The sequence below is a fragment of the Schistocerca piceifrons genome, chromosome 4, assembly GCF_021461385.2.
Source record: "Schistocerca piceifrons isolate TAMUIC-IGC-003096 chromosome 4, iqSchPice1.1, whole genome shotgun sequence".
Classification (NCBI taxonomy): domain Eukaryota; kingdom Metazoa; phylum Arthropoda; class Insecta; order Orthoptera; family Acrididae; genus Schistocerca; species Schistocerca piceifrons.
In genome coordinates, this window is record NC_060141.1 from 253,935,222 (window position 1) to 253,950,040 (window position 14,819).

The following is a 14,819-nucleotide window of genomic DNA, read 5'->3' on the forward strand; positions in this document are numbered from 1 at the left end:
GCAGAATAGCACTGGCAAAAAGGATATTCCTGGGCAAGACTACTGGAATCAAACACAGACCATAATTTGAGGAAGACATTTCTGAGAATGTATGTTTGGAGCACAGCATTGAATTGTAGTGAAATATGGAGTGTTGGAAAAACGGAACAGACGAGAATCTAAGCATTTGAGATATGGAGCTACAGAAGAACCTTGAAAATTAGGTGGACTATTAAGGTAAGGAATGAAGAGTTTCTTCGGAGAATCGAGGAATGAGGAGGTTCGGAGAATCGACAAGGGAAGGAGTATATGGAAAACATTGACAAGAAGGGACTGGATGTTAGGACACCCCTCAAGACACCAGGGAGTAGATACCACGGTACTAGAGCGAGCTGTAGAAGGTAAAAACTGCAGAGGAGGCCAGAGATTGGAATATATCCATCAAATAACTGAGGGCTTAGATTGCAGTTGCCACTCTTATATGTGAAGCTCTTCCTAGGAAAAGAATTCGCTGCGGGCTGCATCAAAGCATCAGACAGATGGATCAGAAAATAAATAAATAGATAGAACCTGCATTCACATATAGTGGTTACCATCTGGTTCACCCAGGTCTTGTGACTTCGATGTTCCTGTCCTCTGTGACGTTGCATTTTACTCTGGTATAATGATTTCTTAAGTCGATCTTCCTAGAACGTCACCAGAGGCAAATGACTCCGTTGACACAATTTCAATTACTCATATTTATTGCCGTAGGCTGTATTTAATGCGTGTCCCCTAACCTCGTTCTTTTGTTTCAGTTTTGTCGTTGGAAACTGTCGCCAAAAAAAATTAATTTTGTCATGTGTTGTCCATCATATAATATCACGTAATTGAGACACAGTTGCAAAATCATTATGTATCCATGTAAAGCCTGTTCCTTGCGTAAGTGGCTGTGTTCGGTGCATCAGATTATTTGAGAATGATGCCAGATATTTTATTAGTGACTAACTGTGGACTTTTATACGTTACAAGTGTCTCTAATAATATTTAAACGAGAGTCTTTACACAGAATCTTATAGAAAATTGGTTCATGATTTGCTCATATCTGTTTTGGTGATTTAATCGAGTCCGATTATAATTTTCATTGATAACTATGTACGAGTGATTTCATGATGATGCTACAACCTTTCAGGGACGATGGAGAAGGGTAAATTATCAGTTTGAGGTAAAGATCATTTCTTCCAAAAGGACGGAGTCGGAAGTTAAAGCGAAACCACTCTGATACGACTTACAGTGGACCTCATCCTGCATGCTCTTTGCTTTCGTTGTATTAAAGTAGTATGAACAAAAAAAAACTAAAAGTGCGGTACATATATTCTCTAAAGTTCATACCTTATTCATCTTCTTTACTGTAGGTCACTTCTCTTCTGCAGCACAAATTCTCATAGCTCTCAAGGGATGAATTTTAGAGCCCCTGTCTACCACAAAGCTCTCAAGGTACGAATTTCAGAGCACTTGTCTACTACAAAATTTCTTCTGGTTTTGGTCCGTACTACCTCCAGCCAGTTAGAAGTGGGACTCCGTCACCTTCAAAGGTCCGAGGCATTTTGCTCTGATTGTTGCCAGCATCATATTTAAAGTACCAGGGAAGCAGGTTGCTAGCCTTACTTGGCTGCAACCTTACAAGGCTGCAACCTGTCTCCACTGTTGTTCACATTATTTATTGATCATATGTTGAAAACAATAGACTGGCTGGATGAGATTAAGATATGTGAACACAAAATAAGCCGTCTTGCATATGCGGATGACTTAGTTGTGATGGCAGATTCGATTGAAAGTTTGCAAAGTAATATTTCAGAGCTAGATCAGAAATGTAAGGACTATGGTATGAAGATTAGCATCTCCAAAACAAAAGTAATGTCAGTGGGAAAGAAATATAAATGTATTGAGTGCCAAATAGGAGGAACAAAGAAGAGGTGGACGGTTTCAAGTACTTATGATGCATATTCTCACAGGATGGCAACATAATGAAAGAACTGGAAGCGAGGTGTAGCAAAGCTAATGCAGTGAGCGCTCAGCTACGATCGACTCTCTTCTGCAAGAAGGAAGTCAGTACCAAGGCTAAGCTATCTGTGCACCGTTCAATCTTTCGACCAACTTTGTTGTATGCTAGCGAAAGCTGGGTGGATTCAGGTTACCTTATCAACAAGGTTGAGGGATTTTTTTGGTCACCAGTGTACTGACTGGTTTGATGCGGCTCGCCACGAATTCCTTTCCTGTGCTAACCTCTTCATCTCAGAGTATCACTTGCAACCTACGTCCTCAATTATTCGTTTGGCGTATTCCAATCTCTGTCTTCCTCTACAGTTTTTGCCCTCTACAGCTCCCTCTAGTACCATGGAAGACATTCCCTCATGTCTTAGCAGATGTCCTATCATCCTGCCCCTTCTCCTTATCAGTGTTTTCCACATATTCCTTTCCTCTCCGATTCTGCGTAGAACCTCCTCATTCCTTACCTTATCAGTCCACCAAATTTTCAACATTCGTCTATAGCACCACATCTCAAATGCTTCGATTCTCTTCTGTTCCGGTTTTCCCACAGTCCATGTTTCACTACCATACAATGCTGTACTCCAGACGCACATCCTCAGAAATATCTTCCTCAAATTAAGGCCGGTATTTGATATTAGTAGACTTCTCTTGGCCAGAAATGCCTTTTTTGCCATAGCGAGTCTGCTTTTGATGTCCTCCTTGCTCCGTCCGTCATTGGTTATTTTACTGCATAGGTAGCAAAATTCCTTAACTTCATTGACTTCGTGACCATCAATCCTAATGTTAAGTTTCTAGCAGTTCTCGTTTCTACTACTTCTCATTACCTTCGTCTTTCTCCGATTTACTCTCAAACCATACTGTGTACTCATTAGACTGTTCATTCCGTTCAGCAGATCATTTAATTCTTCTTCGCTTTTACTCAGGATAGCAATGTCATCAGCGAATCGTATCATTGATATCCTTTCACCTTGTATTTTAATTCCACTCCTGAACCTTTCTTTTCTATCCATCATTGCTTCCTCGATGTACAGATTGAAGAGTAGCGGCGAAAGGCTACAGCCTTGTCTTACACCCTTCTTAATACGAGCACTTCGTTCTTGATCGTCCACTCTTATTATTCCCTCTTGGTCGTTGTACATATTGTATATGACCCGTCTCTCCCTATAACTTACCACTACTTTTTTCAGAATCTCGAACAGCTTGCACCATTTTATATTGTCAAACACTTTTCCCAGGTCGACAAATCCTATGAAAGTGTCTTGATTTTTCTTTAGCCTTGCTTCCATTATTAGCCGTAACGTCAGAATTGCCTCTCTCGTCCCTTTACTTTTCCTAAAGCCAAACTGATCGTCACCTAGCGCATTCTCAATTTTCTTTTCCATTCTTCTGTATATTATTCTTGTAAGCAGCTTCGATGCATGAGCTGTTAAGCTGATTGTGCGATAATTCTCGCACTTGTCAGCTCTTGCCGTCTTCGGAATTGTGTGGATGATGCTTTTCCGAAAGTCAGATGGTATATCGCCAGACTCATATGTTCTACACACCAACGTGAATAGTCGTTTTGTTGCCACTTCCCCCAATGGTTTTAGAAGTTCTGATGGAATGTTATCTATCCCTTCTGCCTTATTTGACCGTAAGTCCTCCAAAGCTCTTTTAAATTCCGATTCTAATACTGGATCCCCTATCTCTACCAGATCGAATCCTGTTTCTTCTTCTATCACATCAGACAAATCTTCACCCCCATAGAGGCTTTCAATGTATTCTTTCCACCTATCTGCTCTCTCCTGTGCATTTAACAGTGGAGTTCCCGTTGCACTCTTAATGCTACCACTGTTGCTTTTAATGTCACCAAAGGCTGTTTTGACTATCCTGTACGCTGAGTCTGTCCTTCCGACAATCATATCTTTTTCGATGTCTTCACATTTTTCCTGCAGCCATTTCGTCTTAGCTTCCCTGCACTACCTATTTATTTCATTCCTCAGCGACTTGTATTTCTGTATTCCTGATTTTCCCGGAACATGTTTGTACTTCCTCCATTTATCACCCAACTGAAGTATCTCTTCTGTTACCCATGGTTTCTTCGCAGCTACCTTCTTTGTACCTATGTTTTCCTTCCCATCTTCTGTAATGGCCCTTTTTAGAGATGTCCATTCCTCTTCAACTATACTGCCTACTGCGCTATTCCTTATTGCTGTATCTATAGCGTTAGAGAACTTCAAACGTATCTCGTCATTCCTTAGTACTTCCGTATCCCACATCTTTGCGTATTGAATCTTCCTTACTAATGTCTTGGACTTCAGCCTACTCTTCATCACTACTATATTGTGATCTGAGTCTATATCTGCTCCTGGGTACGCCTTACAATCCAGTATCTGATTTCGGAATCTCTGTCTGACCATGATGTAATCTAATTGAAATCTTCCCGTATCTCCCAGCCTTTTCCAAGTATACCTCCTCCTCTTGTGATTCTTGAACAGGGTATTCGCTATTACTAGTTGTAACTTGTTACAGAACTCAATTAGTCTTTCTCCTCTTTCATTCCATGTCCCAAGCCCATATTCTTCTCTAACCTTGTCTTCTACTCCTTCCCCTACTACTGCATTTCAGTCGCCCATGACTATTAGACTTTCGTCCCCCTTTACACATTGCATTACCCTTTCAATATCCTCATACACTTTCTCTATCTGTTCGTCTTCAGCTTGCGACGTCGGCATGTATACCTGAACTATCGTTGTCGGTGTTGGTCTGCTGTTGATTCTGATTAGAACAACCCAGTCACCGAACTGTTCACAGTAACACACCCTCTGCCCTACCTTCCTATTCATAACGAATTCTACACCTGTTATACCATCTTCTGTAGCTGTTGATATTACCCGATACTCATCTGACCAGAAATCCTTGTCTTCCTTCCACGTCACTTCACTGACCACTACTATATCTAGATTGAGCCTTTGCATTTCCCTTTTCAGATTTTCTAGTTTCCCTACCACGTTCAAGCTTCTGACATTCCACGCACCGACTCGTAGAACGTTATCCTTTCCTTGCTTGTTCAATCTTTTTCTCATGGTAACCTTCCCCTTGGCAGTCCCCTCCCGGAGATCCGAATGGGGGACAATTCCGGAATCTTTTGCCAATGGAGAGATCATCATGACACTTCTTCAATTACAGGCAACATTTCCTGTGGATACACGTTACGTGTCTTTAATGCAGTGGATTCCATTGCCTTCTGCATCCTCATGTCGTTGATCATTGCTGATTCTTCCGCCTTTAGGGGCAATTTCCCACCCCTAGGACAAGAGAGTGCCCTGAACCTCTATCCGCTCCTCCTCTTCGACAAGGCCGTTGGCAGAATGAGGCTGACTTCTTATGCCGGAAGTCTTCGACCGTCAATGCTGATTATTTATCAAAATTTAGTCAGTGGCGGGGATCGAAGACGTTCTGATTAAGGATCTAAGACGCCACCCCTAGACCACGGGCACACCCAGGTTGAGGTTACGGATATGAAAGTAGCTAGGATGATTGCAGGTACTAGTAGATGGGAACAATGGCAGGAGGGTGTCCACAATGAGGCAATCAAAGAAAAACTGGGAATGAACTCTATAGATGTAGTAGTCAGGGCGAACAGGCTTAGATGGTGGGGTCATGTTACACGCATGGGAGAAGCAAGGTTACCCAAGAGACCCATGGGTTCAGCAGTAGAGGGTAGGAGGAGTCGGGGCGGACCAAGGAGAAGGTACCTTGATTCGGTTAAGAATGATTTTGAAGTAACAGGTTTAACATCAGAAGAGGCACCAATGTTAGCACTGAATAGGGGATCATGGAGGAATTTTATAGGGGGGCTATGCTCCAGACTGAACGCTGAAAGGCATAATCAGTCTTAAATGATGATGATGTTTATGATGATGATGATACCTCCAGCCACATAAGGAAAGCAAAGATTATGCTGCAGAGGAGATCCGCTGTCAGAGGTATCGGAACGATTATCGCTTATACTGTAACTTTCAACACGATAGTTTCCGGACAAAGGTCCTTTACCTCAAATTGATAACTTTACAATTATCTACCATTCCTGAAAGTTTGTAACATCAACACTGTCAGACCAATTGTGTGATTGGATTGAAGAGTTCCTAGATAACAGAACGCAGCATGTCATTCTCAATGGAGAGAAGTCTTCCGAAATAAGAGTGATTTCAGGTGTGCCGTAGGGGAGTGTCGTAGGACCGTTGCTATTCACAATATACATAAATGACCTTATGGATGACATCGAAAGTTCACTGAGGCTTTTTGCAGATGACGCTGTGGTGTATCGAAAGGTTGTAACAATGGAAAATTGTACTGAAATGCAGGAGGATCTGCGTCGAATTGAGGCATGGTGCAGGGAATGGCAATTGAATCTCAATGTAGACAAGTGTAATGTGCTGCGGATACACAGAAAGATAGATCCCTTATCATTTAGCTACAAAATAGCAGGTCAGCAACTGCAAGCAGTTAATTCCATTAAATATCTGGGAGTACGGATTAGGAGTGATTTAAAATGGAATGATCATATAAAGTTGATTGTCGGTAAAGCAGATGCCAGACTGAGATTCATTGGAAGAATCCTGAGGAAATGCAATCCGAAAACAAAGGAAGTAGGTTACAGTACGCTTGTTCGCCCACTGCTTGAATACTGCTCAGCAGTGTGGGATCCGTACCAGATAGGGTTGATAGAAGAGATAGAGAAGATCCGATGGAGAGCAGCGCGCTTCGTTACAGGATCATTTAGTAATTGCGAAAGCGTTACGGAGATGACAGATAAACTCCGGTGGAAGACTCTGCAGGAGAGACGCTCAGTAGCTCGGTACGGGCTTTTGTTAAAGTTTCGAGAACATACCTTCACCGAAGAGTGAAGCAGTATATTGCTCCCTCCTACGTATATCTCGCGAAGAGACCATGAGGATAAAATCAGAGAGATTAGAGCCCACACAGAAGCATACCGACAATCCTTCTTTCCACGAACAATACGAGACTGGAATAGAAGGGGAACCGATAGAGATACTCAGGATACCCTCCGCCACACACCGTCAGGTGGCTTGCGGAGTATGGATGTAGATGTAGATGTAGAGTTACCCTGTGATATACGTGTCTTAATATACGCATTTCGGGTAAACGTCGAACCTCTAGTAGGAATGATAAGTTCAAAATGTGAGTACGCTTAAGTAAAACCAAACACAAAGTCTCCGTTTCCTGTGTATAATTTGAGTATGTTAATATTAATCATTTTCATTATTGTACAAGCATATAAAATCTCTCATCAGTACGCGCATGTTATAAAACTAGTCGAGTACTACAGTGTAATTTTTTTTTATACGCAGCACTGTGTAAGTCACACTCGAATTCCGCTTGACACTTACCAGCAGGCAGGCGCTATGTACTTTAAAAAATACTAAGCAATACTGTATTATAGCTTATGCTTTTCTGAGGAGAAACATTGTTACTAAATATTGAAACATTATTATTATTTATGTTAAAATCAATGACGGTTTCGATAAGGAAACGCGATCGAAAATAATAACACTTTCCTGCGCTCATTTGTCACCGCAGTGAATGACTGCAATGGAATGCAATTTCTTAGTGACTTTATTGCGTCTTTGAATCATTGTATGACCTCCATAAAGTTTCTGTGAGCTCACCTTACTCTAGACTTCTCTGTTTATAGCCTCATGAGCATTTTATTTAGTTAAAGTTTTAGAGCATTTTTCAGCACACGAATTCACTGACAATCAACAGAATGTATGCGAAATGCAATGCTGACAAATACTTATGCATGGTCACAGATTCATATAACCCAATTATTTGGTGATTCTGTGGAAAATGAAATGTAGCCGCTTCATAGACCTTTTCTTACCATTATCTTACTGTCTGTTTAGCAACAATGGCCTGACGCACAATGCATGCCTCATTGTAATACCGGGCACCGTAAAGTAACTGATTTTTAGAATGACGTAAACATGGTAAAAGCTCAGTCGTCCTTAGGTGGTTTGATATATGAGTTTAACCTCTGTTCTGCAGACAGGCTTTCCTGCCAGCGGAAGCTAATGCTGCACGCAGAGCGCCCAGACGTAAGGCACGTCCATCTACAGCGAATCCATTAATACACACAATGACAGGCTTCCTTTTAGCATGCTGTTTATCCTGAAAAATGGTACGCCCTCTTACAGCTTTACGTGTATAAAAGTTGTGTATCAGCAATGTTAGATCCTATTTCTGAAGCTCTTTAATTCGATATCTAAAATGTAAGTAAAAAATGGTGGAAAAATGTCAGTAATACGTCGCTTCGCCAGGCATTATTTTAGAGGGAAGACGAAAATGCATCATATTCTACACCAGAAAAATATAATCGATGATATTGACAGGCTAACGCTTTTTTATTATATTCAGTGTAGGCATATTTGAAGTTATGTAAAAAAAAAAAAGCAAACTTTCGAGGGAGGCTGCGACATTTGCGATCGGAACTAAAGTGCCAAGGCTCTTTTAACGTTTAAGGAATGTATTTTCAATGTCATCTACTACGTAATATGAAAATGTAATCGTAATACAGGGTGATTCAAAAAGAATACCACAACCTCAGGAATTTAAAACTCTGCAACGACAAAAGGCAGAGCTAAGCACTATCTGTCGGCGAGTTAAGGGAGCTATAAAGTTTCATTTAGTTGTACATTTGTTCGCTTGAGGCGCTGTTGACTAGGCGTCAGCGTCAGTTGATGCTAAGATGGCGACCGCTCAACAGAAAGCTTTTTGTGTTATTGAGTACGGCAGAAGTTAATCGACGACAGTTGTTCAGCGTGCATTTCGAACGAAGTATGGTGTTAAACCTCCTGATAGGTGGTGTATTAAACGTTGGTATAAACAGTTTACAGAGAATGTGTGTTTGTACAAAGGGAAAAGTTCTGGACGGCCGAGAAAGAGTGATGAAAATGTAGCACGCATCCAGCAAGCATTTGTTCGCAGCTCAGGAAAATCGACTCGCAGAGCTAGCAGAGAGCTGCAAAATCCACAATCAACTGTATGGAGAGTCCTACGAAAAAGGTTAGTTATGAAACCTTACCGTCTGAAATTGGTTCAAGCACTGTCTGCAGCTGATAAGATTAAAAGAATCGATTTCTGTGATTTTATCCTTGCTCAAATGGAAACAGATGAATCTTTCGTTTCAAAGATTGTGTTTAGTGATTAAGCAACTTTCCACACTAACGGGAAAGTCAACCGTCACAATGTCAGTATATGGGACACTGAGAATCCGCGGGAAACAATTCAGTATGAACGTGACTCGCCTAAGGTGAACGTTTTCTGTGCCATTTCAGCCAATAAAGTTTTTGGTCCCTTTTTCTTCTAAGGTGCTACTGTAACTGGACTACAGTATCTGGAGATGTTATAGAATTGGCTGTTCCCTCAGCTCGAACAAGAAGCACAATAATTCATATTTCAGCAGGATGGAGCGGCACCACATTGGCACTTATCTGTCCGTAACTACCTGAACGTCAACTACCCGAGGCGATGGATCGGCCGCCAGGCAGCCCGTGACAGAGCACTTCATCACTGGCCTCCAAGAAGCCCTGATGTTACCCCCTGCGATTTTTTCTTGTGGGGGTATGTTAAGGATATGGTGTTTCGGCCACCTCTCCCAGCCACCATTGATGATTTGAAACGAGAAATAACAGCAGCTATCCAAACTGTTACGCCTGATATGCTACAGAGAGTGTGGAACGAGTTGGAGTATCGGGTTGATATTGCTCGAGTATCTGGAGGGGGCCATATTGAACATCTCTGAACTTGTTTTTGAGTGGAAAAAAACCTTTTTAAATACTCTTTGTAATGATGTATAACAGAAGGTTATATTATGTTTCTTTCATTAAATACACATTTTTAAAGTTGTGGTATTCTTTTTGAATCACCCTGTACTATAAAATACGAGGTGCAAAACCATACAAAATACCTAAATATACCAATTTGACCAAGAACCGCTTTAGGGAGGGAATAAGGCATTTTGGGTGTTTTTCATTGTGTTGGATCACCTTAACTATATGATTTCGTAATACGAAACGAGACCGTCGTCACGCAGGGAATACAAGTGTAAACGTGGCCACAGACAGTGATGGACGGAGTTTCACACACAGAGATGGAAGATTACATCAAATAATGGCAGCTTTAGATTATCACAATATATATTGGGTGTTTACCATAGTATAACAACCACAGTTACAGTTGTTTGATCGCAAATAAATATTTGAACTTTGCACAAGAATAAAATTATATTAGTTCTCAAAGTGCGTACGATTTCGAGTACTAAATGCACTGTCACTACTGTCGCAACTTAGCTGTTCTGTGATATGAAAATCTCCTCCGTTAACCACGAACCTTGTCGAGGTTGGATGCCTTGAGTGCCTCAATACGGGCAGCAGCACAATGGTGTCACATTTTAGAGAGGAGGGGCAATCATATGGTTCATCATAAGGGCCATCATTCCTTTTCAGTAGTTTCAGGGTCAGCAGTTTGGATGAATGACTAATTTGACCTTATAACGTCAGCCAACATGGCCTTGTTGTGTTGTTATCGCGGAAAACAATGGGAAAATACAGACGTTAACTTTTCCGACGGCATCGGAAAACTGACATTGGAGCGGAGCGTGAAATGTCGATGCCTTAATCCGGTCGGTATGAAATTTAGAAATGAAAATGGACAGAATAAAGTTAGATACAGTGGGAATCAGTAAAGTTCGATGGCACGTGGAACAGGACTTCTGGTAAGGCGAGTACAGAGTTATAGATGCAAAATCAAATAAGGACAATACAGAAACAGGTCTATGAGAATGGGGTTGTGTATAAGCCACTATAAACAAAGCAATGAAAGCATTCTTGTAACCAAGATAGGCACGAATCTAACACTCACAATAGTAATAGAAGTCTACATACCAACAAATTCTGGTGAACAGATTCAATAAATTTAAGACGAAATAAGTAACTCAAATAGTTAAGTGATACGAAAATTTAATTGTGACGGTGAACTCGATGTCGATAACTGGAAAAAGAAGGAGAAAAGAGTGGGGAAAAGAATGAAAGAGGAAGTCGCCTGGTAGAATTTTGAACGTAGGATAATTCAATCATCGCTGACATTCGGTTTGAGAACAATGAAAAACGGCTTGAGACACATATTGATTATACGAAGTGAAAGCAGAAATTCGAACCAAATTTTAAACTGTGGACTCTGACCATAATTTATTCGTTACGAAACGCAGATTGAAACAGAAGAAATTGCAAAAACATAAGAAATTAAGGAACTGAAACAACAAGACGCTTTGAGGGTGCAAAGGGAACGTTAAGCAACGGGGGAAAATACGCTCAGATATTAAGAAGAAAGTAATAATATCATTTCCAAAGAAAGCACTTACTAACAGGTGTGAATATTACTGAACTATTAGTTTAATAAGGCATGGATGAGAAATACTGACACAATTTCTTCACAGAACTGAAAATCTGGTAAAGCTAACGTCAGAGAAGATCAGTTTCGGTTCCGAGAAATGTAGAAACATGCGTGGCAATGATGAGTCTACGACTCACCTCAGAAGACAGGTTAAAGAAAGGCAAACATTTGTTTACAGCATTTGTAGACTTAGTGAAAGTGTTGGACAATGAACACATTCTTTTAAATTCTGAAGGTGTGGAGTTCGAATACAGGTATCGAAAGGTCGTACACGACTTGTAAAGGACCCAGACTCCACTTATAAGAGCCGAAGGGGATGAAAGGAAGCAGTGGTTCGGAAGGATATGAGATGGAATTTAGCTTATCCTCAATGTTATTTAATGTGTACATGGAGCAACCAGTAAAGGAAACCAAAGACAAATTTGGAGAAGAATAAAATTCAGAGAGTAGAAATAAAGACATTGAGGATTGCCAGTTACATTGTAATTCTGTCAGATACAACAATGGAATTGGAAGAGTAACTGAAAGGCATGAACTGTGTCTTGAAAGGGTGATGTACGATGAAGAATAACAAAAGCGACAGAAGGGTAATGGAATATGGCTGAATTAAATCGGAGAATGCAGAAGGAATTAGATTAGGAAATGAGACGCTAAACGTACTAGGTGAGTTATGCTATTCGGTTAGTAAACCAACTGATGTTGACCCAAGTAGAAGGGATATAAAGTGAGAACAGGCAGTGGCACGATCCTCTGGGCCTTTACGGTCTGGATGAGAAGCTCCTTTTTAGCGACAACAAACGTCTTTCTCAAGAAGAGAGTTTTGCCAACAAGCAGTTCGGACAAGACCAGAATAAAAGGATTTGAAACGAGGAGCCACGAATAATGCTGGAAGATGGGTATATCGCATAACTAATGAGGAAATATTGTAAGAACTGGAGAGTGGTGTAACTTGTCCAGAAGAAAGGATGGTTGATAGGACACATTCTGAAAGTTCAAGGAATCATCAGTTTAGTATCAGAGGGAGGTGTGGGGGACGGTTGGGGCGAACGAATACGTTATGCAGAATCAAATGATTGTACGTTACAGTACTTATTCAGAGATAGATAGTTTTATACAGGATAGAGTAGCATGGAGGCCTGCATCAAACCAATTTTTCGACTGAATAATAGAACATCAGTATTTAAAACAATACACATTGCTCGCATATTGGCGCTATTGATAATGTTAGCGGTTATACAGCATTTGTTGATTACTTAAGTTCCATATTTGTACCTCACTTTGACAGACAGAACGGAGCATCTAATTCGATATTTCCATATATAGATCATTTGTATTACTTATCAAACCACACACTGCTCACATAATAGTACTACTAACATAACGTAGTGTTTAATCAACAAAAATAGCTAGATCTTCGTACCGGACATTATATTTTTCAGAATACGTAAAGATTTGTCCTGTAACATTCCAAGAAATACATGGAAACTATTTATGATCTAGCTTACAGGTTGAAATGCACATGCCTCGCATATTAGCAGTATTGATAATCTTAAAGGTGAAACAGCGCTTATCGATGACTAAAGTTCCATATTTGTACCTCATTTTTCAAGGCACAACAGAGCCTCTCATTAGATATTTCCATATATAGATCATCTGTATTATTTACCAAAACACACACAGCTCGCATAATAGCACGAGTAATATAACTTACAGAAAATAATTCAATCTTCGAGAAAATAATTCAGTCATTGCATCAAAGTAAACCCAGATATCCTGAAGTCCAAATTTGCCAAACTTCTCTTACTTGGGCTAAAACCGATATCAAAGTCAACAAGACATTATAGTAAATCCCTAATGCAGGATGTTTACATTCTCTTGAAGTACGAAACGTTTGTCATCATCTGCTGATAAAGTTAACTTTCGCTGTCAGACAGTGGAAAATACATGGAAAGTGGATAAACGAGCATAGTGAACTACATTAATATGCATTTACACAGTTAAGAAACTAGTGTCCCTATGTTTCAATTGCCAACATTCCAAGTGCGCAAAACGTTATGACGACTCCATGCTAACTTTACTTTGCACTAAGAAAACATTTGCAATCTGCTGATAATGCTAGCATAGAAAGTCGCGCAGTAGAAATTACGATGCTAAGCAGGCAAGTCAATAACAGTTGACACAAACAAGTAGATACTCACTTCGGAAATAGTATTTGAACATCAGAAGCTGACAATGTATCTGCCATAGCTTGACTGTGTTTCAAGTAGTGGTTCTTAAAAATGTGTTGTAACACCAGAAGATAACAGTCTATGTGCCATAAATGTCAGCTACTGAATGTTAAGACTGTACAGTAACACCGGAAACTGAATGTGTATATGCCATAACTTGGCTATGAGTGGCGGTAATGTGGCCCAGTGAAGGTTAGTTGACATGTGGTGTGTGCCACCATTACCCCCAGATTGCTACTGTGGGGCTATGAAATCAGTTGGCAGAGAGACTGCCACTACCGTGGACACTAATGATTGGGGCAACGATGGGCAGTTCACATATGGTGACTGTTGCTACCTAACAATGGTGGTTTATCCCACTGGCCATGCTAGGTGAATCTGCTCTGAGAACCTGCACCTAAATTAAACTTCAAAAAAAGTTGTGTACGATCAGTCGTACAGCAAACGAGAATATCATTCAGAAGATATGTTTTTCTAGATGGTTGTGAATCATTCTAAAGTGAAATAACGAATTTCAAAGCTGGTGACACTGTTATTTGATGTCTTGTTTAACTCAATAAGAAAAATCAGATGTGGTGCTGAATTTGCTTACTTCAGACTTTATCTGTAAGTATCTATCTAAACTGAGTTATTTTAATTTATGTCCCAGGAATGTAAATTTGCAATTCTGTTTCATTAACTGAAAGTTAAAATTTAAAATTAGCTTTAATCTGAGTTGTGTTTCAGCTAATTGAAACAGTAGTGTTACGTTTCCGGAAGTTTTGGGTTAATGGAAACAGTAAGCACCAATATTTCTTTAGAAGAAGACCAATAATTAGACAGAAATAAAGTACTACCTGGCACTGTTCTCAACCCAGGAGTGGAAATTAAGCAGTCATTTAAATTGTAAGAATGTGTAATTTTTAATTTAGAAGTCAAATGCTACATTCATTCCTTTTTTTTAAAAAAAAAAAACAAGGAAGATTAAACTATTTTAAAAGTTTTCATTGCAGATTTAAATTTCTCAATTATTATTAGTATATGAAAATAGTTTTAAAATCATACATTTACTAACAAACTTTTGTGAAACATTGATAATTAATATGTTATACGAGGGTAGTTTGAAAAGTTCTCGTAATCATGAGG